This window comes from Polyodon spathula, chromosome 10 (assembly GCF_017654505.1).
Source record: "Polyodon spathula isolate WHYD16114869_AA chromosome 10, ASM1765450v1, whole genome shotgun sequence".
NCBI lineage: Eukaryota > Metazoa > Chordata > Actinopteri > Acipenseriformes > Polyodontidae > Polyodon > Polyodon spathula.
In genome coordinates, this window is record NC_054543.1 from 11471376 (window position 1) to 11499297 (window position 27922).

The following is a 27922-nucleotide window of genomic DNA, read 5'->3' on the forward strand; positions in this document are numbered from 1 at the left end:
AAATACATCTTGAAGACTGCATTGTACACAGGGATTGGAGGTATGTATTAAAATCTGTATTCATTCCACTGGGCTGTATTGATGAAGGAAGCAGTCATGTGCTTGCCTCTCAGATCTGTTCAAGTTCTTCATTTATCCTGACAGTCTACAGCCTTTTCTCTGCACAGTTAAAATGCTGTTGCATTAGCCAGCCTGCTTATTCAACCTCTTCAGCCCTTCTTTATAGGAAGGAGTATGTTCAGCCTCCACATTTAAAACTAGGTTTTTATTGCCTATTTATTTCATGTTTGTAAAAGGCAGCAAATGCAACGTATAAGAAGCAAAGATTTTGTGAACAGGAAGATATCTAATTGGTACTTACTGCAAAACTCAATAAGAACTATTTAAAAGGCACAGAGGGACTGATATGATCTGGAGTCCCCCTGCATCTAGACATAAATACTACATATTAGGGAGTATTGCAGCAAAATCAGCATACGTGATTGTGACAAAGTGGTATATTGTAGACAGGTGTAGGGGTGATGCAGTGTGTGAAAGAAGCAGACAGAAATAATTATAATCTAGTTTAGAAATGTTTTATTATCTTTCTAGGTCTGACGACCAAACAGTAATCCTAGGCAATACACAGCAATGTATATTGCACTGTTTAATATAACGGGTTGCAGTCCCAAATAATAAACACAGTTAGTACATTCACAATATACAAACACAGTCATCAGTCCTGGGTGCGTGCAGTAGTGCTTGTGGTGGGTGATAAAGTTTATATTTGTGACAAAGATGCAGTGTTGTCCAGTTTCGTGCTGGCCCCTGGTGACAGCTCCGTAACTGTGTTAACAGTGTTAACGTACAAGACAAGACGAGACAATTACAAACAAATACAAACACAACACTCAGAGTTTCTGGTAACAATACACTTTTACTGTCCTTCTGGCTTTTACTCACTACAAACCAAATACGAAGAAACATATTACGATTTTCCATCCCCCTTAAATGCTGCCACGCATGACCACATGGTAAAAGACTGCAGTTGCCTTTACAATCTGCGGCTGCTACATTGTTTCCCTTCCAGGTCAATATGTTCTTGCAACAGTGTTTCGGCTTTTTCCAGACTGACCAACATCCCGTCCCGGGGAAAGAATTGTCAAGCCAGCCCGTCAAAAGAACTCTGTCCTTGCTTAGAGCCCTCACAGGTCGGGAGGGAGATTTACAACCAAGGTTCATTGTATTTCTGTCACAGTGATCCATGGACAAAGTGCAAGTAAAGCTATCATAAAATCCAGTGGACCCAATAAATAATTAGGTTTGTGATTAAGTGAGACTAGTATGATATAAGGCCGAGCAGACAATCACATCAGCATGTTATGGCTCATTTTGAAAACTAGCATTTTCAGAAATAAAATAAATATAGCGATGTTTGCATATTTACATATGAGAAGTTCCTTCACTTGAAATGTACGTGTAGAATAAAACCAATGAGAAAACTGATTTGCCACTTTTGCATATAAACAAGGACCTTTAATTTAGTAGCTTTTAATTAACATCTAATACTGTTTGCGTTTTTCTTTTAATGACATTTTTAAATTACAGATTACAGGAAAATCAAGTTAGCAGATTCTGTGGTTAAGGATTGTTGTGGGATTGTTTTACTGTATTTTATTCCTAATTGCTATTGTACTATGTTTATAATGAGATACAGCAGGAGTAAGAAAGTCATTTACATCAATTATCAGGTTTTGTAAATCTTACTATATTGATATTCATGCAAGGCCAATCTGTCAGACAATGGACACTTTTTTATTTGGGATAATAAATACTGAATTAGGGCACAATTGTTATAGCCCATATTTAAAAAAAAAAATGAAGACAATTTTATTAAATAAAATGAATAAGCCATATTACATGTAGTAGTGCTTTTCAAGAAAAATATAGCTAGTTTGACATTACAATATGATAAAGGACTTCTTTGACCTGGAAACAGAGTTTCTGTAACTCTGGTATTAATATATTAGCTCAAGCAGCTCAGATTCCTGAGTAGGGCAGTGTGGCATGTTAAGTGTATGAAGACACGGAAATCCAACTGAGCTATAGACGCTTTAAATTTAACCAGTCTTAGCGAAAACATTGGCTTTCCCACCTTGTAACAGCATTAATCATCTCTGTGTTCATGAACCACTTACTGGGGTTAAATCTTCTTAAAAGACTTCATCTTGCACACCACCCTTCAACTCACTCTTATACAATATATACAAGACAATGTCTATGAAACCGGTTAAGTTCATAGAACAAATAATTTAAGCGCAAGGTTTCCAATAGTATCCCACTAATCGAAAGCACCTCAGCACGAACCTTGAGGGTCATAAAGGTGAGACAAATGGTCTTTCACTGAAAGAAAGTGCATCATTCTTACAATCTCTTTGTGAGAGAAAATAATTCGGCCAAAATAACCAGATCCAATTTTAAGCCAATTTAAACTGTACACTGTTAGCTGATGCAACCAAACACATTTTAAAAAGATTACATTAACAAGATTCTAAGTCAATTACAGTATTATCCCTTTTTTTCGCGAGTGAAGTGAGTTTTTTTTTTTTTCAGGTGGGAACTGATAATTCTCTGCAAAATTATAATGTCCATTTTCAGTTATGTGAACAAAAGCCATTATATAATTAAACAAAGAAGAGTGGCTAAACTTACTACTAATAGGAACCCTCTTACAGTACATTACACTTATCATTAGATTCCTATGAGGAGTCTTTGACTTTGGGATAATAACATTGCTTTGGCAACAGCATCGCTTCATTTTGTGTTGCAACACCCTAAAGGCTTTATTGTTTCACTTCCTTTCTGACTAGAATACTCATTATCATTTAAACACCTTGGTTATCAAAGCATTGCGCACAAATTGTTTCCTGGGTAATTTACCAAGGACAAAACTGACAATTCTAGAAAGGCCACGCATCTTTAAACAAGTTTACCTTTTAAAAACAAAACAGTACTGATTTCAAGTACTGGAACTTTGAAGGTTTGTGCTTGACAAATTCAGCATAAATATTCAATTGGGAACTCGATGATTTACAAAGTAGTAAGGTTAACGTAAACACATTCTTGATTTCTAAAAACTAGTAAGAATGATTCAATGTTAAGGCACACCAAAACAGAAACCTCATCAAATGAGTAACATGTACACTTTTAGAATGCTTGCATAACTGTGAAATCTGACGGACTGGAAGCTGAGCTGTCTGATTTTCCAGAGGGCTAGATTTCTATTAACTTGGCACAGAATAGACAGGAAAAGTGCAGGGAGGCTGCTGACACTTCCTGCAACTCTGCATATAAGTTAACCTCCATGACCACTACAATAGTCCTGTAACCAACCTACTAAAGAAGACAGTCTTTTAAAATGAACAGATCAGCAATATTTAAGTTCTATGACCTTTTTCCATCTTTCAGAATCATTCACCCACATGAGGCAATATATTTTTTTTGTCCTGCAAATTAACTCCCTCTTCTAAATGTAACCTCTTCAATATTCACAAGCTCTTGTAAAAAGCACTCTTCCACACTGTGACCAGCATATTTGTGTTTGTATATATATATATATATATATATATATATATATATATATATATATATATACACACACACACACACACACACACACACACACACACAGATAATGTTAATTACAACACTTTCCCAAGCTGTAATTGTTCATAGAAGGAAGCTTCTTTTCTGTTTGATCTACATTTTAGCATTTTAAGGCTTTGTTTTTCCTTGGTTAAAGATGGGCTAAGATGGCTTCAGTCAAACATTTGACAGCCTATTCACTTCATTTTAATGCTCAAAAGCATTCAATGAATATACAAAAAAAGAAATAACCATGTTTATAAGCACAGAAATGCAACAGCTACATGTTTTAATAAGACCCCAGAACTGTTATTATTACTGCAGTATTATTGTACTACATGAAGACAAGTTTCTAACGTTTAGCATTCATTTATATTCTCCTTAAAAATACCTGAAAACACCTCCTGTATTTCACCTCTTTCCCCCTTCATAACAGAGAGTTTTAGATTTTCAAATAATGTATTAATACTGGAATTTATTAATTAAAGTTCAGAAAATAATTCTACTACAACCCTTACACCTTTTGATAATTTTTGTGTTTCACACATAGAACCCTCAGTTTTTCTGTTTAACCTTCTGTGGTGGGGTGCCTCACCCCTGTGTGTATTTTGTGTTATATGTTGTATGTGGCGTGCTATTGTTGGTGCAGGTATTGGTACAGAGTGTGGGTTATGTAGCACAGGTGATGTAAAGTGTATAATTGTATTTAGGTACGGGATTGCACAATCATTTCACGTCCAGATTAAAATGGGAATTAGGATAAAAGCACAGGGAGCACAATTAGTTCACGTGCAGATGTACCGAGATTCCAACTGATTGATTAGCAAATCGAGTCTCGTTACAGCTACATAAAGAGAGTCAGTTTTCTTGCACATGGGATTGTGTGTTCAGGGTGTAAGAATGGGAGAGAGTTAGGAGAAATAAGAATTCAATAATAATAGCAATTGCTACTTTGTGGACCAGCATGGTACTTTTTTGAGGAGTGTTTGTCCCGTTTGTAAGTGTCTCTTCATTTTGTTTGTCTGTTTTGGCTACTGTGCCGTTTTTATTTTACAGAGTGTTTTTGTTTTATTCAACCTTTTTATTTAGAATAAACCGGTGCAACAGTGCAATTCATTTCACTTACCACTCTGTTTTGGTTTCATTTCCTGGCCTGATGTCACCCCTACAAACAGCCTGTTCACAACTTCTTGTGAACCAAAACATATTTAAAAACAAAGCCTTTTCTGCTTAAACTGCAGAGATTAACAGAAATTACTAACTGATATGCTGTAATGTCTTGATATGATTTGTGCACTGAAACAGATGAAAGGCTTATTTATGATTTTTCTTCTCATAAGCTGGTCACACATATAGGATATAATGGGGAAGATATTGTCAATCTATAACGGACATACAGTATAAGAAGAAATGGAGACATAAGAGCAAAGCATATCCAGGAAACTGGTAAAGCATGAACTGCTGCAAGGTAGGATTCCTCACATTACCTCACCTCCACTTCCCATATATCATTTAGATGCCATTCTCAAATCAGTCAATAACTCAATGAGAGAGAGAGCCGGAAAACAAAATCCCACCCAGAAATCTAGGTGAAGTGAAAACCGGCCACTTTCAGGGCTTATTATTGATGAAGTAGTATTGAAACCCAGACTGAATAGGATTAGCATGATGTGTGCACGCACTGAATCGAAAAACTGCACATTCTGCATTAGAAGAAAACTAATCAATGCATTGAACTACTGGATTAAACAAGACTGGGTTGATTATAATTTTGATCAATGAATAAACCTGAGAATTTTCTTTAATTGGGAAGATTACTATGTTCCTAACAATATAATATCTCAATAGAGTGTTAAATAAGTGAATCTGGATCCACTGTTTGTATGGTTCACTGAAGCATGGTCACTATAGTAAATACTACCCTGCTAGAGTACACAAGGTCAATCAGAGCTGTCTTTAACCCAGCTGACCACCACTTCTCTGAATAATGAGGGCATGTAAAAGGTGGGGGGCGTGGGGCTATACTTTATTACATCTCAATAGAAGGTCCTGTTTCAATAACCAACCATCCAAAATGCACAAGCTAATTCTGCTGCTTAAAAACGGTCTCCTGTATTTTTAGAAGAGTGTCAGCAAACTTTCGGGTCTGAAGTATCCACAATTTGGTTCCTGGGGTTATTAGTATGGTGAAATTTGTTGACAGCAAAAAGCTCACAGAAAAATATTTAAAAAACCAAAAACACTCACTGCAGACAGAAACTAATACGATCTTACAGAACATTACAGAAAACCCCAAACCTTCTGCTCCAAACTAAATCTTCAAGGCAATTGATTTTTCATTGTTATTGCTGGGGCGGGTATTTGTGTGTAAGGGGTGGGGAGGCATGTTTTTTTTACTACCTCAAGCTACATGAATAAGTGATAGTCCTCTTATCTTATGCAAACACCTTTATTTCTACAGATGTTCAGGAACACACTGAGTGGCACCGTGTTAGCAAACTGTCTTGAAGTAGCATTAGACTAATTATTGTTTAATAAAATCCACAGATGATAAAACAGATGTGTTGTTCACACCCAGCCCACTGAGATCCTCGGTGGAACACTGTCTTAACAATTTGTATATTTGTACTGCAGATGTTTCACAATACATGTAGAGATAACTTAGCTACATTCTTATTGAATTACTATAATTGTATTCAACCCATTACGCTATAATTAATGTATTATGCTTCCTTAATGCACTAATAAAATACAGCATGGATGCTTTTGATCAAAACTAAAGGTTAATGTTTAATTATTTTTGAGAGAGTGTCAGGAACAATGTTGACAGAGATGGAGACATTGAGATTTTCCTGGCTCTAAATAAAAGCTCAGGAAATGAGTCAGTTTAGAGGGTGTCTCCTGAGAAAGGGAGTCAGGGATTGCTGAGAATTTCTGTGAAAAAGTGTTATTATATTACAACCTCCACACTGTACATTTAGCAGGGACCATTATGAAGAAAATGAAGATGTTCTCATTGTACATCTAATATTTGACACTGCATTAGGAGCAATTCAGTGTATACTTCTATATTATACAATACATTGACTTAAGTACACAGACTGTATCCAAACTATGTGAAGGATATTTGTTGATTTAGAATCAAATATCCCAATTTTCATAAATGTCTGAATATTCCAATAAAAAAAAAAAAAAAAAAAAAAAAAAAAATTACCATGTTAGCACATCTTTGTAATCAGAAATGTCAAAGGAGAAGCCAGCCAATCGACTGCTGGTCTCTTTTAATGAAGTACTGCAACATTTATATGTTTAAGGAGTACAGTATACATAACAACTGCACAAACACTAAAGCATTTGATACATATTTAACACATTGAAGATGTTTTAACATCCCTAACCTAGATGTTTCACCAAGGATTGTTAAATATACAAGTATAATCTGAATGCCATTTGTCAACAAAAACACTGGAAATCATTTCACAAATATCGAAGCTATGTCAGTAGTATGACAGAACTATACACGAGCCTGAAATTCAAAACCAGTGACATTACCTTTAATACTTGGATTACAAATCAAAGTGATGGCATGAAAACAAACCTAAGCCAGTCACAAGTTAAATATCAAAGTATTTCTATAGTTTTTGCTATGGGCAATGACGTTTAAACAGGCTCTTCCGGAGTCAGTTGAGGGAATGCTTATACTGTAAATATTTCTAAACATTTTTAAGTTAACTACACTGCTGTACCAGAAACAGTAATCTAAGTGACTGATTCACAACTATTGAAACAGAAAACCGAATACAATTCATTTTGACCCTATTCACACAGGGTGCAAAATTACTACTTTTTCATATACTTTCATTGTTCTTCTGTTCTTTTTTAAAAAGATAAACAAATGTAATGATATGTGAAACAGGGAGTGTTCCGTACAGTGTTTTTTGCTTCAGTTTTGAGATATATAAGGAGACAGGACATTCAGGCTTTGAGCTCATTTTGAAATAGCACAATCTTGAATGTCAGTTCAGCAAATGAGCTGCAGAAAGAACAAAGACACTCAGATGGAGGCTTGTAATGATCTAAGGACCTGCATAATGTCTTGAGGAATTCTTCAACCCGCCAGGAATGAAGGCACCCCCCTGGAACAGCTCAGTTTGAAGGGAGGTTAGCAGAAGTAATCTGTCTTACAAAAAAGGCAAAACTAATCAGATTGAATTGAGAGGCTGCAAAAGGGAAGCCGATCTTAAAAGGGAAACTTCTGTGGGATTTCTTTATTTGGTTTGTTTCTTTTAACTTGGTTGGAAAATTCCAATTCCTGACTTGTTGACAGGAGGGCGTTATTTATATAATTAATGTTTTTTTTATTTCAGTAATTCCAAATCTGAGAATGCTGGAATGCCTCTAGGATATCCAAAAACACAGAATATCAGTTTTCATTACAATCTGCAGAGCAGTTTTTGTTTCAGTATATTTTTTCAATTAACAAATACCATATATTTAGAATTAATTTAATAAAACAAATGCAAAACAAAAGGCTGGCATTTCCACATTCATCCGCTTATTCATTACAGCTAGATAAGGTGATTAAATAAGTATTAATTGAACATGACCTTATTACAGAAAATGTGTGTTATCCATTAAGCAGGCAATCCTGAGCATCAGAACAAATACTAAAAAAGATTCCATTCCGCTACCTCACATCACAGGAATGTTAACCGAATAATGTCATCAGCACCGTGTGTCTTCCACGGAGAATGATGTAAACAATGCTGGATAAAAAGCAGGCCTGTCAATAATTGTTTAATACTAGCCTTGTTTAATGTAATGCCTTTGTGTGGAGATGGCTCTTGCAGTGCCAAGAGGGTAAAAATAGCTTGTAAATGGAAGGCTAATCAATGCAGTGGCAACACATTAAAAGCTTAAAAACACGGATGAGATACAAACAGAACACCAGCTATTACACCTCATCCTTCATGCTGGGATAGACTCACTTCAGTAAATAAGTTAATTATTGGAGTAACTGAAGCAGGTTGCATGCCCTTGTTGAAATCTATTACACCCCACTTTTCAGTCCATTCCCTGTTCAGGGGGTCTTGCTGTATCCTTTTTTTAAATAGTTTTGGCTATAGAAAATAAGACAGATTTAGTTTAACCACACCAAGTAATTAAAGTCCCACATTGCATCTTGGAGGTCAGGGGTTCGGTTCCCAGGGGTTCCAACCCATTTGCTGTAGGCAGTTCTGTGCTCAATAACCTGCAAGTCCACTGCCAGATGATCATTGAGAAGTGGCTCTCACTAAACAAAGTGGCTGGGATAAAGACAATTAAGCAATCCAAAATAATCATTTCAAACCAAAAAAAAGCCTGGTAAAGAATGCATTTTCATGAACCGCAATGTAAAAAAATTTTAAAAATCACATGGTTCCTCCTTGAAGTTTTGCCTGAAAAATAAGGCCTAAACCTTTCTGCCCTCGACCATTTACACAGCAGGGTTCACCCCATAGGGTGATTTTTAATAAAAGCTCTTCTAGCTAAATGTTCAAAAGCCCTGTAAATTTTGCTGGTCCTTCTGTTCTGCATTAAAGTTAAAAGCCATGTCTTTCGATCACAACAAACTAGGATCATCTTTAAAATAACTGTAGGATTAAATACTTAAGCTTCACTTAAACATTTATCATTAACTGCAGCATATTTAGTGTTATTGTTCTTCTTAATGCATTGAGTAAAATGAAAGTACAACGGTACTGTTCAACACATTAAATGAACAACTAGAATAGGCAAAAACATTACATAAGCATTTAGAACATCAGTAGAAAACCCTTTTTATCATAACATGTTTGAGCTTTTTTGCTTTTTTGCAGGACGCCTATTTCCAGACGCTATTACCTGAGATTTGGATATGGAGTTCTTTCAATCTACAACAAGTTTACAAAATCAGGGTATGTTACATGCCAAATGTGCACTGAATACAGTATATTAATTTCTGCTAGAAAGATCCAAGCATTTGCGCACTCGGACAGCTGAGCAATCAGGTCAACTGGCTTTCCTGTGTCACTTCTGGTCAATTCCTCCTCTGATACAGCAGAGCTCACATCTGTTATAGAAAATGCCATTTCTGATATTATACAGTAGTGTTGTTAACCCTTATTGGTAGGCATTGTGTTCAAAAATAGTGATTGGTGGCAAGATGTGAATGCATTTATAGGTATGCACGAAGGGTAGGAGCGATAGATATAATAGTATGATTCATAAGTCTCAGTTTCAAATTAAAATAGTTTATTTTTGAATGCAATTTGAACATTATAAGAAATCTTTTTAGTATCGATAATGTGTTTCTTTAACTGAGGGCACGATGCTTGAAAGTAGACAAATTAGATTTTCTTTATTCAGTTGGTCAATTGGATGAGACTGTGCTCTAGCCACAGCTGCCATTACATAGCCTAGCTCTTACTCAGAAGATTCCTCTTCTCTCTAGGGATCTCTAGTTCTTTAGTCCCCTTTTAAGTAATTCCAGACTATTTATTATTCAAAAAGACAACCTTCTGTTACATTGCAGAATCCACTGCTCTTTGTAACACCATCAATTCTAAGTGGATATTACCTCATCAAGAAGCACATTCGAATGTGAAAAGAGTAAAACCACATTTTTAAAGTGTGAAGCAAAACAACTGAAATGCAGAACACTGCTTTTTACATAATAAAGAAGCACATACAATGAATAAGCCAAATAAGTTCTGTAGACACAGCAACGAAGAAAGCATAAACAAGTCATTGATTTGTTTAATAGACCCCATGCTTCCTAGTATGCAAAATAGTTGTATGCAAAGCTGTGGTCAATAGCCAGGGTTTTTCACAGATTTGTTGTTGGCACTAATGCAATCTTTTAGGTAACAGCTCATAAAATACCAAAAAGCTGAAATGTTGGGCTAATTGTTCCATCGTCTGCCACTCTACAATTTAAATGTGTAATCACTGTATTTCCTGTCACTGCACCACGCAATTTTTTGTATTATTAGTATTCTATATAGCTCGCAGACCTGTAGAACACAGACAAAATAAACCGCCAATAGTGCAAACTGTAAAGCTGCAATAATCAAATCACCCATTACTTACAGACTTGTAGACAACTTCAATACCAAAAAAAAAGATGATTAGTTTGTTTGTCTTTTCAGTTCAGCACATATTTTGAACAAAGGAAGCACATCATATTGGAATTGGAAATAAACACAAAAGGGAACTCTGATTAATTTAAATATACATATAAAAATATGAGGTCCCTAATCTCTATTTCAAATCAATCTGATTAAAAATATTTAAATAGTGTTCATTTGTGTAACTGACCTTTTTTCTGCTTGATGAAAGAAACTCTCTCTTCTAGTACACACCCTCTAAATGTTGTTTTTCAATGTAGACTACAGTCTGCTTCCTCGCTGTCCTATATTTTCTGTCTATCTATTAAAATATACTACAGCAAATTATGTATAAAATACCCAATTGGTCAGGTACAGAAATGTGAATCTGATTTGTTGACCTTCCATTAAAAAATAGGGCTGTCGCATATAAAAGGGAATGAAAATGAGTATTGGAATGAATAGAATACTACTTTTATTAGACAACAGCTATGTTGTCATCAACATTCTTTTCTAATCCACATTCCCTGTGGAGTCTTCTGTTGTCCACACTTAGATGTGCATTCTGAAATAAAAAAAATAAATTAAAAAAACACATCATAGTCCCCCTGTTCTTATATCAAAGTAAGGCTGTTGAAAGTCAAGAAGCTGCCAAGTACTGTGCTTTTTTTCTGTGCCGAACTCTTGGGTTTTGTTTGGTGCCGAAGACATGGAAGGCACTAATGTAAGAAGTGGTGCCTGTAGACAGCTGTTAACTTCCCTTGTGTCCAGACAAAGTGCATGTTATAGTGGATCTCCAACTGTGCTCCTATGGGTTTGGTAAATGTGAAATATGGTTAAAAGATGACCAAGTGGACATAGCAATGGTGATGAGAACTTGGCTCATCAACAGTAAGTGATACAAAAAATATCACACAGGAACCTTCTATTATTTTTTTCAAGAAGGAAAAACATGATGTTTCTCCATTCTGCTAGAAGCTGAGTTATTACAGAAAGGACTGAGAAAGTAGTTCCCTTAGTTTTAAATTGTTGTACAATGCAACAATCAATCTATTAGAGGTAAGCATGGGTAAATATAATCACAGATCTGAAGGGACTAAATGTATGTGTACTAAATAGTATATAAATATATATATATATATATATATATATATATATATATATATATATATATATATATATATATAAACCCAAAAAACACCCAGGTATCCGGATTGTGCAATGCCTGTGTATACGATAACAACAGTACGATATTAATGCTTTGTTTTTAATTGTTTTGTTTGTGGTGTGCAGAATGAAATAAAACAAACAGTACTATGTATATTGCAGCTAAGGCATGTGCAGTTAAGACAGTAAAAATGGGGAGCCATCTCCAGGACCGCGATATATCCGAATCCGTAGTATAGCAAGGGATGATATAACGAGGGGTGGGTATATTTGGCAGTTAATCTCGGATTCTTATTAATCTTCCTCACAATTCTTCTACTTGTTCTTGGTGAAAGAACCTTCTTTCTTCCAGACCGAGGGAGCACTGTGACAGTACTTGTACTTCTTGATAATAAAAACAATAGTTGAAATTGGGATAGTCAAACGCTTGGAAATCTTCTTCTGATTTATTGACAATAAATAATTTTCTGCCCAAGGACTTTTTCTCATATTAACTTAATGATAATGACAGCAATCATCCTATGCCTAACCCTTTTACACTCTCTAACAATGTTCACCTACAATCCAGAATTTACTAGACTTTTCTACAAATAGGTTCCGAATTATTGTATTGAAATTTCTAGCACCTTGTAGACAATCCTATTATAGCATCAAACGGTACGAATGTTTTTGAATTAGCATTTTTGAAGTTTTGCACAAAAAAAAAAAAAATGCTGAAATAATTGCAGACATCTATCTCATCCACAAAAGCAAAACTTTTGCTAGATAAGATTTTTCCTAAAATTCTAGAAATTTCTAGAAATGATATATTTCCATTAGGGTATGTAAACTTTTGACTACAACTGTAATATATATTGCATATTAGAAATCACTGCACTGCTTTACAGACCTTCATAGAATGTTCAGTAGCATCACATCTAATTCTCTTATTTATTTTCCAGCTTCAGTACTCAACACAGAAGATCAAGTCATGGATTAGAATCTTGTGGTAGGTCAGGGACAGGAACAAATGTCCTGCAATGTTTTGTAAATGTACATTTTTTGTAAAAAAAAAAAAAAAAAAAAAAAAAAAAAAAAAAATATTGCGTGGCAGTTGCACTTTGTTAAAGTGATTTCTATAAAACTCCATACAACACAACAATAACAATTTTAAAAACAAAAGCCTGAAAATAACAGTAAGGTTATTCTCAAATGTGATCTGCTGCTAAATTAATTTTTTTAAATGTATTTCACCTATTCCTACACTAAAAGGGCCAGTGCATATGACTCATGATAAGGGCACTATATGCATGAATAGAAACACGACTGCTTCAGGAAAACAAACAATGTAGAATGTGTATGAAGGCCTGCGCGGTCCAGAATGGGTGGGGGTGCTGCCTGATGGGTTTTGAGCCAATCAGAGTGGGACTTGTGATTTCAGCCATCCCTTCATGCACCTACTGTGAATCCAGTCTGTCCTTTTGGAGTATGAGTAACAGTTTGTACTGAACAAAATGTTTGTTTTTTTTGTTTATTCCTTAAAAACATGACTTAAGGAGGACCTCAGCTAAGTGAAACACAAACGAACTACACTGTATAACCTTCAGCTGTTGAACAGCAAAAATGCTAATATTTGTAATCCATTATAGTGGTTTCATAAAATGAATTATTTTAGTTGCATACATACAATACATTCAGAGAGAAATCTTCAATTTATACCAAAATGGAAAATCATAATTACCCGTTTCTTTACTATTATTATTATTTGTATTTATTATGGGTTCCTCTACAAGATGTTCAATCACAGTTACCTTTTAGAAGTTTTAAAGACTTCCTTGGAGTGTTTGGGTGTAATGCTCTACCTCTCATGACATTACGGATTACCAATGACTTCAGTTGTGAGATGGTAGAATCACTGGCAGTTAGCCTCAGTAATAAACACAGATTCTTTAGCCCATGTCTGACCCTAGATCAGTTTCTCTCAGCCAGTTTCACTCAGCCATATTAGCGACTGAGCTTTACAACACAATCTCTCCAGCATCCCCCTCCCATGGACATGAGGTCATTTTACTCCTGTTTTGATGGGGACAGTTCATGCTTAGTGACATAAGGTTAACGATTCGGTTTTTACAAAAATAAAAAAAGAAACTTGTACACTTCCTTAGCAAGAGAATTGTTCAATTACCTTCAACAAACAGTTTAGGCAATAGAAGTATTTTTAAAAAGTTGTTAATTTTTTATCAATATCAACAAACAAACCGTTTCTTCATAAAAATTTTTAAAACAATTGTTAATTCCACCCTATATATATATATATATATATAGATATATAATATATATATATTACGAAGTGCTTTGCTGTACAGCTCCGACCTAGACCAGAAGTAGGTAGTTTAAATGTGAATTTACAATGACTATTTATTCAGCTAAACTAGTAAATGTAATGATATCTGTTTTTCTATGGCTATGCATATTTCATTATTTAATTAAGCATAATGTATTTCAATGCTTATAGCAGAATGATGCTGAAAAGATTTGATCAACAAATCAGTTATGAGACAACTTGCTGTCCTGACCTTAAAATGACAGGCATTTTAATTTTAAAAAAAGGCTGTTTTGGTATGAAAGAGCTCCGATTATCACTCTGCTCTAGGCCAGTGCACAATCACTGTACATGTTCCAAATCAATGACCTACTTTTGGAACACACACAGACACACTCAACAGCACGTTAGCAGAGTCAATTTACTAACCATGGATACAGTGTTTTGCATTTTTTTTTTTGTTGTTTTAACAGATAACACAATTTAAAAATTGTGAAATATGAAAATCAAGCAAATTGCAAAATGTGCTTTGGGAACTGCTACAAGCACATTATACAATACAGAAGCTACAGTAGTTACTCATTAATGACTTTAAGGTCATTTTTTAAAAATTTACTATGTAATTTACCAGACTGCAGACCAGACAAACACATGTCTGAGGGAAACAGTGGCGTGAAAATGTTTTTTGTTACACAAATGTATTATTTTATTCATTTATTTTAAACTTAACAAAATAACCTTGGGCAAGGCTTTTGAGCACCTATCCTTAATTACAGCAGAATTCCTCAAGGGTATGTCTAATGAAATAGAAACCATTTTTAGGACAATTTTTTCTTTTTTTTAAATCACCCTAGGCCGAATTAACTCTGTATAATGCTTCATTTTGTTAATTAGCACTGCCCCAGACCTCCACAATTCAGCCCACTTCTCTGGGAACCTAAGCTGCATGTATCCTGAAGAGATGGGGGCAGTCCCTGTATTCCTGTTAAATACCATGAAGGCTATTTACAGAACTGTTTGTGCATTAAGCATGAAATCCAAACGGGAGCCACTTCCTGTACTGTGCAGGAAGGCGCATTGAAGGATGACTATAATTGATATACCGGATTTAGTCAGTATTTATACGAAGTTCCATCTTTGTTTTGGAGATTGACAGGCCATTTTACATTTGCCAGTCAAAGTATTAGGATTACAAGTTTTAGAACATTTTATTTCCAAAACTGTAAGTTTAATTAAATTGTTATATATATATATATATATATATATATATATATATATATATATATATATATATATATATATATATAAACAAAGTTGACTCTTTGAGCTAATATATATATATATATATATATATATATATATATATATATATATATATATATATATATATATATATATATATATATATATATATATATATATATATATAGCTCAAAGAGCAAACTTGTTTCCAGGAACATTTTCTAGAAACACTTGATTATTCCTGCAGCAAAAACTGGAGGAACGGTTACAATTATGGTATACTTTGCTCTTCAGATTGAACAGACATGGCCTGTCAGGGTACATGGCAATAACATGATGTATTGTAGCAGCTGCCCAAACAATGCCATCTTCTGTGCAAGTAGCCCTCTTATATAGGTCACATAATCAATGAGTAACATAAATAAAAAAACCTCTTCCAACTGGCCAAACGCAAAACATTTCTGTTTTGCTTAGTTGTTTCTTTGTTGTATTCTAAAAGAAAAAATATATATATTTAAAAATAAACATTAAGCTATGTGACATGGTATATGTCTATGAATAACTACATACTCAGCTGCATGTTATTATTTTATACCAAGTATAACAAAATACAGTATAGATTATTTTTGAATTGCCCAACATTAAATATATATTTTCTTTTAGAATACAACAAAGAAACAACTAAGCATATATGAGCAAACTTGTTTCCAGAAACATTTTCTAGAAACACTTGATTATTCCTGCTGCAAAAACTGGCATCTTTAAAGAATCTCTCCCTTTTAATAATTTTAATCACAGAGTGAAGTTGATTTATTGACTTGATCCAGACAGTTACATTGGTACTGTGAGCACATTCACCTATGAACTGAAGCACACAGACAGAGTGAGTGTAGGTTTCCTGGAGCTCTCTGGAGAGGTCAGTAAATTTCCATTTGTCGAGAACAGGATACAAGTTCACAGTCTCAACGTTTAACATTTTTGTTTGGTGTTGACTGCTCTGGTACTGAGTACACACTGATGTATTCTGTTCTGTTTGTCAGTGATGTACACCAACCCTTAGCTTCTCAAATTGGATTCCTTTGTATACGCTAGGTGTTGGACACAGGATTTTTGGAGAGTAAAAAAAAAAAAAAAAAAAAACCCAACATTAAGCTACGTGACATGGTAGATAATGAATAACTACATACTCAGCTGCATGTTATTATTTTATACCAAGTATAACAAATACAGTATAGATTATTTTTGAATTGCCCAACATTAAATATATATTTTTTTCTTTTAGAATACAACAAAGAAACAACTAAGCATAATGAGCAAACTTGTTTCCAGAAACATTTTCTAGAAACACTTGATTATTCCTGCTGCAAAAACTGGAGGAACGGTTACAATTATGGCTCTTCAGATTGAACAGACATGGCCTGTCAGGGTACATGGCAATAACATGATGTATTGTAGCAGCTGCCCAAACAATGCCATCTTCTGTGCAAGTAGCCCTCTTATATAGTCAAATAATCAATGAGTAACATAAATCAAAAAATCTCTTCCAACTGGCCAAACGCAAAACATTTCTGGAAATATGTTTCTCAAAAGTAGAACCCCGGAAATAAAGCATATACCAGGACATATTAGGTAATTCATTTCACAATAATGTGTGTCAGAAGTAATAACACGTGTTTTGGAAAAATGACAGATCAGTCAATAAATTATGTAGACGCACTAAATAAATTGTGTCTTTCCACAGCTCTTTAAAGCAGACAACATGCACGGTTAAGCTGAAGGACATTTTGACTCTTACATGTTACTAGTTAAGACAGCCAGGCAATAAAATTGTGTAAAATACCATTATTTTAACTCTCAACCTATTTGTAAGATAATACAAGACACAGTTCAGTTAATAAATTGTAGTACAGCAACATAATGTAAAATGTAATATGCTCAAATCTGTCCGTCCGTCCCCCCCTTTGGAAATGCAAACAGAAATTATAGTTCACACCTTTAAAGAAACACTGTATGTGAATCAGCTGACCTAATTCCCAATACAACAAAACAACTCACAATTGTATAATTGTGTAAACAGCATAGTATTCTAAATCATAAGGACAGGATAGCAGTGCAAAACATGATATGCTGTGAAACTAAAAATTATATTCAAATCACAGCTTTTATGGAAATGTGTCAAGGGTACCTGAAAGACAGGGATAAAATGTCCTGAAAGTGAAAATGTCTCATGTGTCTGGGTGAAATAATTGAGCTGATCTTAAAATACAGTGCTGGTCCTCACTGATGTATGTTAACCAACTGAACATTTCACACACTCTCTATATGGGCCAGCAATCACAAAGTGCTTAATCACAGCAAGCTAATAGCATTGTTTGGGCCATACAGCATGCTGCACTGTAATGTGCTCAAGCAAAGTATTACACACTTGTATTCCACTTTACGTCACAGATTTATTTGTAAGTGCTCACTAAAAACACTCCAAACTAACACTGCAAACCAATTAGGTTAACTAGCATGGAAACACTGAAACTAATTTAATTAAATATAGCTTTAGACACTGGTCTTCCAAAAGCCATGGGCCAGACCAATTATTTAGCTAATTGGTCTTTAACAGCATTGTACTCATCCTAAAAGCTGACGATGCTTAAATTACTATTTGACATACTAAACACTGAAAGCATAACAAAAAAAAACATTCAAAATAACCAAGTCTGCCAAAACTGAGATGTATCCATTTAAGGTCAGCATTTACATTTTCAAATCTGCATAGACACAATTTGGTTCAGAAAACATGTGCTTGTTACCCAGCTGCAACACATTGCCTTCTTTAAGATTAACAATCTAAACTGGTACAATTAGTTAAAATAAATAAATACATTTAAAAAAGCCAAACAAGCTGCTTTCTCAATAAGCCCACTGTGGCTCTCCTGTAGTACTCGACTGAAACCCCACTCGCTGTGTGTTTATGAAGCCTCAGGAAATACCAGGGCAAACATTCCAGCTCGACAGCAGTTCAAGTCCACGTGATTGCTGAAACACAGCACTGGATTGTTTTCAAGTTTGCTCAAGGACCATGATAACAAAATCTCTTTAAAAAACCTCAGAGGGTGACTGTTTGATGATATTTACCTGGTCTTTTAAAGAAGTCATTTTAGGACACAAAATTGCCTTAATATGAAAATACAGCAGTAGGTTTCAACAAAACAAGCACAACTGGACAGGTTGGGTTTGCCATATTATGAAAACACCCTTCTAGGCTTCTCATCTCTTCAAATCCTTCCTCTATTTTATACATGAAAACACGTTCCTGAGCCACTGAAAATACATTGCAGGTACTACATCGTGATACCTCTCTGTATGTGTGTGTCTATATATATATATATAATTTCTAGTTTTAAAAATGGAAATTCACAGCAGTAGTTTAATGTTCAGTCCTTTTGCATTACTCTGCCATAATGCAGATTGTAATCGAGGGAGAGAGAAAGCACATTGTGTGACAGCTATGTGGAATACTAGCATGGTCTTCAAATTTGGGCCAGCTACTTCTCTGAGCACAGAGTAGGCCAATTCTTATGTAACTGAAAACTGTTACTGTTGGGACCATTTAGAGATAAACTGATTTGCTACACTATATAAAAACAATAATAAATAGGGCTTAAGGCAAAATGTTTCTATATATTTTCTTCTTTTATTAACCAGTTTTACTCCTAATTTCTGTTCTGTAAACTAGGGGTTATCTTTGAGTGTTCTGGCACAGATTCTTTTTTACATGTGCATACAATCACTTATGTTACAGCTAAGAAAATACATTATATATGCCTAGTGGAGATATACAGTATGCTTAGTAATTATGAAATCTCACACCATAATTAACCACTTGCATAACTGGGCCATATATACTGTGACATGTCTGACTGATTTTATTGTATTTATCTTTATATGAATTTTTTAAAAAGCAGACTTTATAATGGCATTTCACGGGATGAGAGGCAGGGCTGGAGTGAAAGGTTGTTACTTGGAGAGGTAGTTTGAGGAGTGGCCTCAGGGGACAGGACAGGAAAGGAAAGAGGTTCCCGACTAGCGGGAGCCTTCTTGGCCAGAGGAGAGAAAGCGGCCTCATAGGCAGGCTGTTCAACAGCCTCGGGATCCAGAAAACACATAAGATAGATTGGCTCGGCGGAGCCCACAACAGGCTCTGCAGAGCGGCAGTCGTGTAGGAGGAATAGGCTCTTGCACTGAAGAACCTGGAAAAGGATTTGATAGAATAGGAAGCTACAAACAGAGCCCAGTTTCAACTTGAGTAAGATAAAGAGCAGGAGCTGCTAAAGGACAGAGTGTGTGGCCGGGTGTCCCCTCTGACTCATGCAGTGAGAACCCTCCCCTCGGCGGAGGCACGGATGGCGGCAGCCATAGAGGCCGGAGAATTGAGCCTCACTTCCCCCAAAGGTTGGACCCACGTACCAATGCATAACATTTAAGAAAAAAGGAACAAAGAAAACTAAACAAGCATGTTTTTTTTTGTTTTTTTTTTTGGACAAAAGAATGGGTAGAGTGAAATTAAGTGCTTACCTGCCGCACCTTTGAGAGGAAAAAAAACCAACACCCTATTACGGGGGAAAACCTCTGGTGGACCCGGCAGATCAGGTAGCCCCCACTCCAGGCATGCTAACAATGTTTTGGTGAGCTGCAGCTATATCGGAAACAGATGTGCGTATGTAAGATTCTACTGCTGAGGAGGACCAGCGCTCTAGGCTCTTAATTTCTTGCTTCGTTGAGAGCAGAGACTTGCTCAAGAGGTGATCTATAACAGTGTGGTGGAATACCGCCAGAAGTGTGCAGTGGCCTGCTGTAAACAGCAGAAATCTGCTAAAGTGGAGATCATAACTGTGCAGTGGACTGCCGTCAGTAGTGAGCAGTGGCCTGCTGTTGAGAGCAGAGATCTGGTGAAGTTAGGGAAAATACTCAAAAAAACTGTGAGATACAAGCACATTTAAGCTGCATGAAGTGCCTCCTTGGGATTGCAGGAGGTTGTTGCACAACTGTCTGGCAATCAGACTTTTGATAGGATGTCGATGTTGGTCTTTAACCCTTTGCGGTCCGACACACATATATATATAAAACAAGAGAGAGAGAGAGAGATGCACCGATTCAGATTTTCTTGGCCGGTACAGACAGCAGATGATTATTGATTAACTGATTATTGTAAACTACTAGAACAAGATGCAAGGACTATATTTAAACTGTTTTATAATTGTAGATGTTAAATGAACAGATATTGTTTGCTTGTATTCGACAAAAATTAACAGGTATTGTTTATTTGTTGCATGTACTTCAGAAAATGAATTGTGCTTGACATTTGTTTTACAACATAATCACACAAAAATAACATTTTGCATTTGTATTAGTAAAATCACTTCTGTTGAAAACTATATATTATATGGCATTAACATTTATAGCCACTTGCTGTCAAACATTGTGTATTATAACTTGTGCCTATACTGTGCAGTAGAAAAAAAATATTGCTTACATAATGTCAACTACAACAACTTTTGTTACATTCTTATTTTAAGCAGCACAACATAAATTGTTCATTAAACCAAAAATAAAGGATGTCATAAAAATATTTAATTTATGGTTACAAAATTCAGCCAAACTTTAATTTGTTACTTAACAAAAGACGGCACAATAATCAATTTCTGCTTCAAAATGACGCCAAATACATCGACTGCAACCAATGCAAATTAAGCAAGATCAACAAAAACCTCTCCGCTCTGCCTACGCTACAAGACTGGCTGTACCTCCTCTACGCTCCCCATCCTCCAGAGCCCGCTCCTTCACCACCCTTGCCCTGCAGTGGTGGAATGAACTTCCTATGGATGTCAGGATTGCCCAGTCACTGACCACCTTCCGGCGCCTCCTCAAAACACACCTCTTCAGACAACACCTATACAACTCAACTCTTCCCTTCTGGACAATACTTTAATGCACTTTAACATGCATGTATCTCCTCCCTATTTTACTGTATTTAATCCAGCACTTAACCCAATCTGTAGTATTTTGTATTTCACTTGCACTCGTACCTAACCCTGATGTAACTATCAACACTTATCTTATCAAATCGTACTGTGTTTTGTATTTGCTCTTATTAGAACTGAAATCAATGTATTTTTTATGTTGCTCTCAATTGTACTGTAATTCTTGATATGTACTTTTTTGCATACAACTGTAAGTTCCCCTGGGTAAGGGCATCTGCTAATAAATAAGTAATATTCTACTCACAGTTAGTTCATCATTGTAAAGTCTGTTCTACTGCACACAACTCAGCTATCCTATTGTTGTATTCAGATATAAAAAAGACGTTTTGAGACATATTTACTGCAGGTTGATCAGATGCTACACAGTACTGCAAGGGAAATGACTGTCCCAGTGTTCTTATGTCATTAGTAAGCATGCCAAACAAAACATTAAACTCTGTGCTGGAAGAAATTCAACCATGAATATCGTTGTACATTGTCAGCTAAAATAACAGAAACTGACGATCGCCGCTTGTGACATTTTTACCGATTATAGGTGCACCCCTGATACATATATTCTGAATGTAATAATCGAACAGTGAACATGTGTTTACAATTCAATGATTTTAAGCTTCAGTATTCTTGGAGGCCACCTGATTATCAACAGAGCAAATATTTTGATATTAATAATAAACTGAAATTGGACATAACTCAGTTTAATGTAAGGCATTGCTTCTCACAAATTGAGAATTCACATAATCTAGGCACCAATGGAAAGGAAAAGCGTAATCTTACCTGAGTGTATTCTGGAATTCACTGTGAAGTATTTTCTCAACCCCCCCTGTGCATCCTCATTGAATGCCAATATGTTTCATGGCCTGAAAAAACGAAAAAAAGTATCCATCTGAATACATCCTATCTGTACACCTGAATGAACTGATTCTCATCTACATGAAAAATGAAGCGATCTGGGCAATCTGAACGATGTAAGATAATGAAGCCATAACAAACATGTATCATCTATAGTATGGCTAATCTTGAACCCAGTGTTGCAGCCACTACTTCTCAGTTTCAGCCATTAAAAATGCTGACTCTAAATTTCCAAATGTGCAATGAAGGAAACCAAATTCTTCACAAGTTTGAAACCAACTAGGTCTGTGTACAAAAATAAAAACATGTCAACACAAATAAGGTGAGCTACTGGTACAGAGAGAGAATCATTGCTAATCTGCTACAGCTGGCAGACCTGAGGGTTTGTAGTATGATCTACAAGGGACCTGGGATGAAAACCCTACTTGGTTTTCACAAAAGGGCAAGTTCAGGCTTGGTTGTTTTAGATGACTTTAACATAATCACTTAAAATATTTTCAGCAATGATTCACGGACAAACAAGAATCACGGCAACATAATTATATTTAGTAATTATGTCACTGGGTTTAACTGAAGGTGAAATACTTGTTATTTATAGTGTATTCCCAAAATATCACTGACCAATAAAATAACTCAATTTAAAGTAGTTCAGAAACATTTTAACACATTCTCAATAACTAATAAATGCAGATAGCTATATGTAAGCACACACCAATTGCATGTTATTCCAAGTATAAATCATATTCTGATTGTTCTTGTACTACCCTCACAAGATCCAATAACATCCCACGCAGTCAATTTGTTGCACAGTGCTCTCCCGGTCTGTCTCCGTTTTAATCTAACCCTATTTAATGTCACGTCTTAAAAGGAGCGCTAAGAACTATATTTCCGAAGTAGAAATCTGCCTAAAATGACATGCGTTTAGTTAAATGTCACTCTGTTGACAAATATAGAAATAACTTATGGTTTTATTTATGTATATAACTATATATAACTATATCTAATATATATATATCTATATATATATATATATATATATATATATAATATATATATATATAATATATATATATAATATATATATATATATATATACTGTATACAATACAAAAAACTAGACAGTAAAGACACACATGCACAAATGTCAAACTGATTTGTATTAGGACTATCAATTAATTCACATTTTAAAGAACAGGTATCTGCTAGTTATGTGATGTGTTCTTAGTCCTGCCTTGAGTGAAGGATGGTCAAAATCAATTTAATATGTTGCTTGGGATGATTGGTAACAGAGACATCTAGACAATGCATTACCACCTTGCAATGCATTAAAAGCATGAACGCACAACAGTCACACCTAATGACAATGCATGACTTCAGGACAGCACTTAAATGTTAATCCTCCAAAGCGTAATATTTCTTCATTGATAGATTTCCATTTCACATTTGAGGTACAAAGATTTTATTCAACCGTGCAAGTTTACATGTCTTAATGTTTATGTCATTGTAAACATGCATATAAAAACTGTCCAGCAATAGTACACTGATTAGTTCATAGATATTAGTAAACCAGTGCCATTGATACAAACACCATCCTCACTGGCATTAAATACATAACCTTTCTGGAACTGCCTTTTAAGACAAAAGTACACTTGGCTGACACAGAGTAACTGCAAAGATTCAAAGCAGAAAACTGTCAGCACCATCTTATAGACATACTTTTTCATTAATTAAAAACACAATCAATTTGTAGAGATTTCACTTCGATTTTAATAAAGCATTAACTTACATATTCATAGGGCTTTTAACTGTGTTGCAGTAGTAATTGCAGATGAATATTTAAAATCCGCCTTTGAATAACTGTTACTGCAATCAGCAAATGTACTAATATGATATTCATGAACTGACTGCTAATCTACTACCACGTCTGGATTAAGTCCATTTATTCCCCAAATCCATTTATTCTGCAGAAGTTGTCTAAGAAGGCTGGAAACCGTTCCCATTTAGATACAGGGCTGCAAGTTGTTTGGCTTTCCTGTACTTTTAATTAGCCCAATTTCAAACATATATATATATGTGTGTGTGTGTGTGTGTGTGTGTGTGTGTTTAATTAGCCCAATTTCACTTTCATTTCAAACACACACACACATATATATATATATATATATATAATCTTTTGTCTTCTTAATTAGGGATGGTATTCTGTAGCAGAGATAAAATATATTTTCATCAACATCATAAATGTGAAATGAACTATGGACTGTGACAATGGTCTGCTCCATGTCGGTTTTACATGATGTTAACTAAATGAACCACATTGGTCACACAAAAAATTTAATTTCATCACAGAACAGAATTAGACACGCTTAACCGTAAACAAGGCAAGTCCCATCATTGATCTGGATATCCAGCTATATTACTTCCCATATCATAACATAAAAAAGGTCTTGAGTTACACTAAATTATGTATCTAAATCAGTCTTAACCAACAACAGGGTGTGTTTACATTTGTGCATTTTGAGGCCTTGCCAATGATGAGTAAATCAATAGCATATTTGTCTACTGCAATATGAAATATGCTAGCTCTATCATTTTAGTCCTTTCTATCCAGTGCAGGTTATGTTTACAACAGATCAATGCAAAAGCTTCACAATGGGCTACTGCAGCTGCAGATGGCACAAGTGACATAAACAGACAGGAGCCTTACAAAAGAATTAGATCATTTTGTGTGTCTGCAATGTAAATGTCTGCGATGTAGGAGCATTTTCAGGTTTTAACATCAACACTTAGGTGAATATGTGCATGTAGCCTATTTCAGAGCAGAATGTCCAATAATTGTTTAATTTCAGGATGTATATAACTTGCATTTTCAGAATTAATTAGCATTCTCCATAGAGTGCCTTACAAGCAGCAAGCATCAGCTAAAAATGATTCTCTACCAAGCACTGAAATACACAATGTGCATATGTGAATAACTAATTCAGACTTGTGCACACGATGCAGTGATTCAATTTATCTTATTCAAATTAAAAACTTGCATTTATTATAATTAAACAAAATATAGATGCAATGCTAAAATAAAAAGCTGTATCAACAAACTGTATCAGAGCTATATTCTGCATCTATGTAGTGTACATCAGGAGATTTAACTACTGTATCACTGAAAATAATTGGCAAGTCTGAAGTCTGATAAATCACAAGACAAAGCAGGGGGAAATTACAATATCTTCATATGGGTATTAGCCTGTTGTAATTAACTTCCAACAATGGTAAAGGGGCTCTCTCTACAGCAGTAAAAGCCCTACAATGGATCATATCATCATTGAGATTCTGCATAGAAAGAAAAGAAAAAGATCCACACTCCAGCACAAGCTCATCACCTAAATGAGCACTTAACGTATAATTAAAAACAAAGAATTACAAAGAGTAGAATTTAAATTTCAAATTCTGTTAAATGACATAATATCAAAATATTACAACAGCAGGGCTGAAGTATCCACCTGCCTGGGAACATTAGCATTTCAATTATTTCAATATTATACAATTCCACTGCTTCAAAATTAAACACTAGCAGTAGCTAAAAACATGTTTAGGATATTTTTGTAACCAGTCAAAAGCATGTATTTTGTATTGTATTTTTTTTTTAACAAGATTTGACACTTTGTAAAACGTGATTATTTTTTTAATAATAATAATAATAATAATAATAATAATAATAATAATAATAATAATAATAATAATAATAATAATAATAATAATAATATAAATAATAGACAAATAAGTTAATGCCAATAACAAATTACAGTTAATGCGAATGTAATGAGTAATACAATAGACAAGAACTAAATCTGGGTCTTTGTGACACAATAATCTATAATTTTAACAAAAAGTCACTTGAACAAAACAAAAATTAAAATTATTATATTTAAATACAACTATTATTCCCCCATAGACAATCGATTTTGACCACATTCTTCAGTGTAGTTTTGAATTGACCTGGGTCTCGGTACACTGATGACAGATATAACTGAAATCTGTGTCAACTGTACTAAAAAGTGTCTTCAGTCTCTCAATACTGTAAAATGGGTTTTGCAACATTTATAGTCAGGCACAGAGTTTAATATTCTGTAAAAAAATATATATATGCCGAAATTTTAACAGGTTTGACAAGACTTCTCTTAAAAGTCTCTCTACTTCTAATTAGTTTATAACTAAAAAGCAAAAAAGGTTATTCACTTGCTCTTTCCTACTGCATAAACTTTCCATAGTGATATTAAAATGCACAAGGACTCTTTATTCCAGACTGCAGATAGACACGGTGGCTGCCAAGCCTGCCAACCACCAGCACTTGGTCCTAGCCCAGAGCCTCTGCCAGTCTACCGCAGAAATACAGACATGTGACAAACTGACTGAAACATTTACAATGGTGACAAAGAAATGCAATCCAGGGGGCTGCTAAATTCACTACTGACGGGCGTGGGTTTTCATCAATGGAAATTAGTCTAAAGCATCGAGCAATTATCATAACTTTCCCCATGCAATATAAATCCTTATTTATGGGCATCTGTTTATCATTTTAAACAATCTCTCTCAGTAAATCCTCTGCAGGCATCCCGAGTAGAGGATATAAACAGATGGAAATGTGTCCCTGAGTTCAAACACACACACACACACACACACACACACACACACACAAAAACTAATTTAACACTGAGAGACTGTATTCAGAGAATCACATCCCATATACCCTTTTCAGCTTGTAGCAAAACCAATTTTGGAGATTAAAGTGGCTACAGCATAGTCATGGCCTTTTTCCATTAAGCTGAGCTGGGTAATATCAGGGACATCTGAAGTGTGTGGTTGTGGGTTGCTGAGGCTTGCAGTGGTTGTCCGAGACCCCACAAAACATGTGATAAACTGACCCCCCAAGCAGGCTTCCTTTTATGTATTGCGATCTGACATTTTTTGTTATAAAAAGGAGGAATCTACCCTGTTTGGAACTTGCTAAGTATTTAAATTATTATATAACTTATTTAAATTTAATGAACACATTGGTTGTTTCTGTTATTTACTATACATACATTTATCTGTGATACAACAGCTTAAAATAATATGTTTATCTGTGTACAGCTACTTATTTAAAATATAGCATAGTTATTTTATTAGATTATAAAGGATGTTTACTCCAAATGATTACTACACAATTTTCTGGGAAAAAAAACCAAAACCCCCATTTAAGTTATCAAATCAGTTTGTTGTGCTCTCCCCCAGTGAAAGACAAATTAAAACTATTAAGAATCTAGGTGACTGTGTTTTAGACGATTCAACAAATACACTGTTAAGCAAATTCATGCTCACCCCATCTCATTTGAATTGCCAGTGGTGTTAATTTATGAATACACTAATCCACTGGATTTTAAATAGGTATCTGCATATTTGCCATTACAGAGTAATTATTACTTGTTTTCCACTGGAATGTACAGGTAGACTTGGTGGTCCAGTGGTTAAAGAAAAGGGATTGATACCAGAAGGTGCCACTCAGCCACTAAGTAACTTAACCTCCCTGTGCTCCATCCTAT

General features: G+C 35.0%; 1 protein-coding gene across 8 annotated transcripts in view; it reads right to left on the bottom strand.

The window, feature by feature from the left end:
• Positions 1–27922, bottom strand: part of LOC121321831 (zinc finger MIZ domain-containing protein 1-like) — a 140860-nt gene that overhangs the window by 75254 nt on the left and 37684 nt on the right. For 7 of the 8 annotated variants that reach the window (XM_041261075.1, XM_041261077.1, XM_041261082.1 and 4 more), the window contains exon 3: positions 22272–22354. The exons of the other annotated variant lie outside the window; for it this stretch is intronic. The gene's annotated coding sequence lies outside the window, so the exon portion shown is untranslated. The remainder of the gene's footprint in view (positions 1–22271; positions 22355–27922) is intronic. 8 annotated transcript variants of the gene reach the window in all.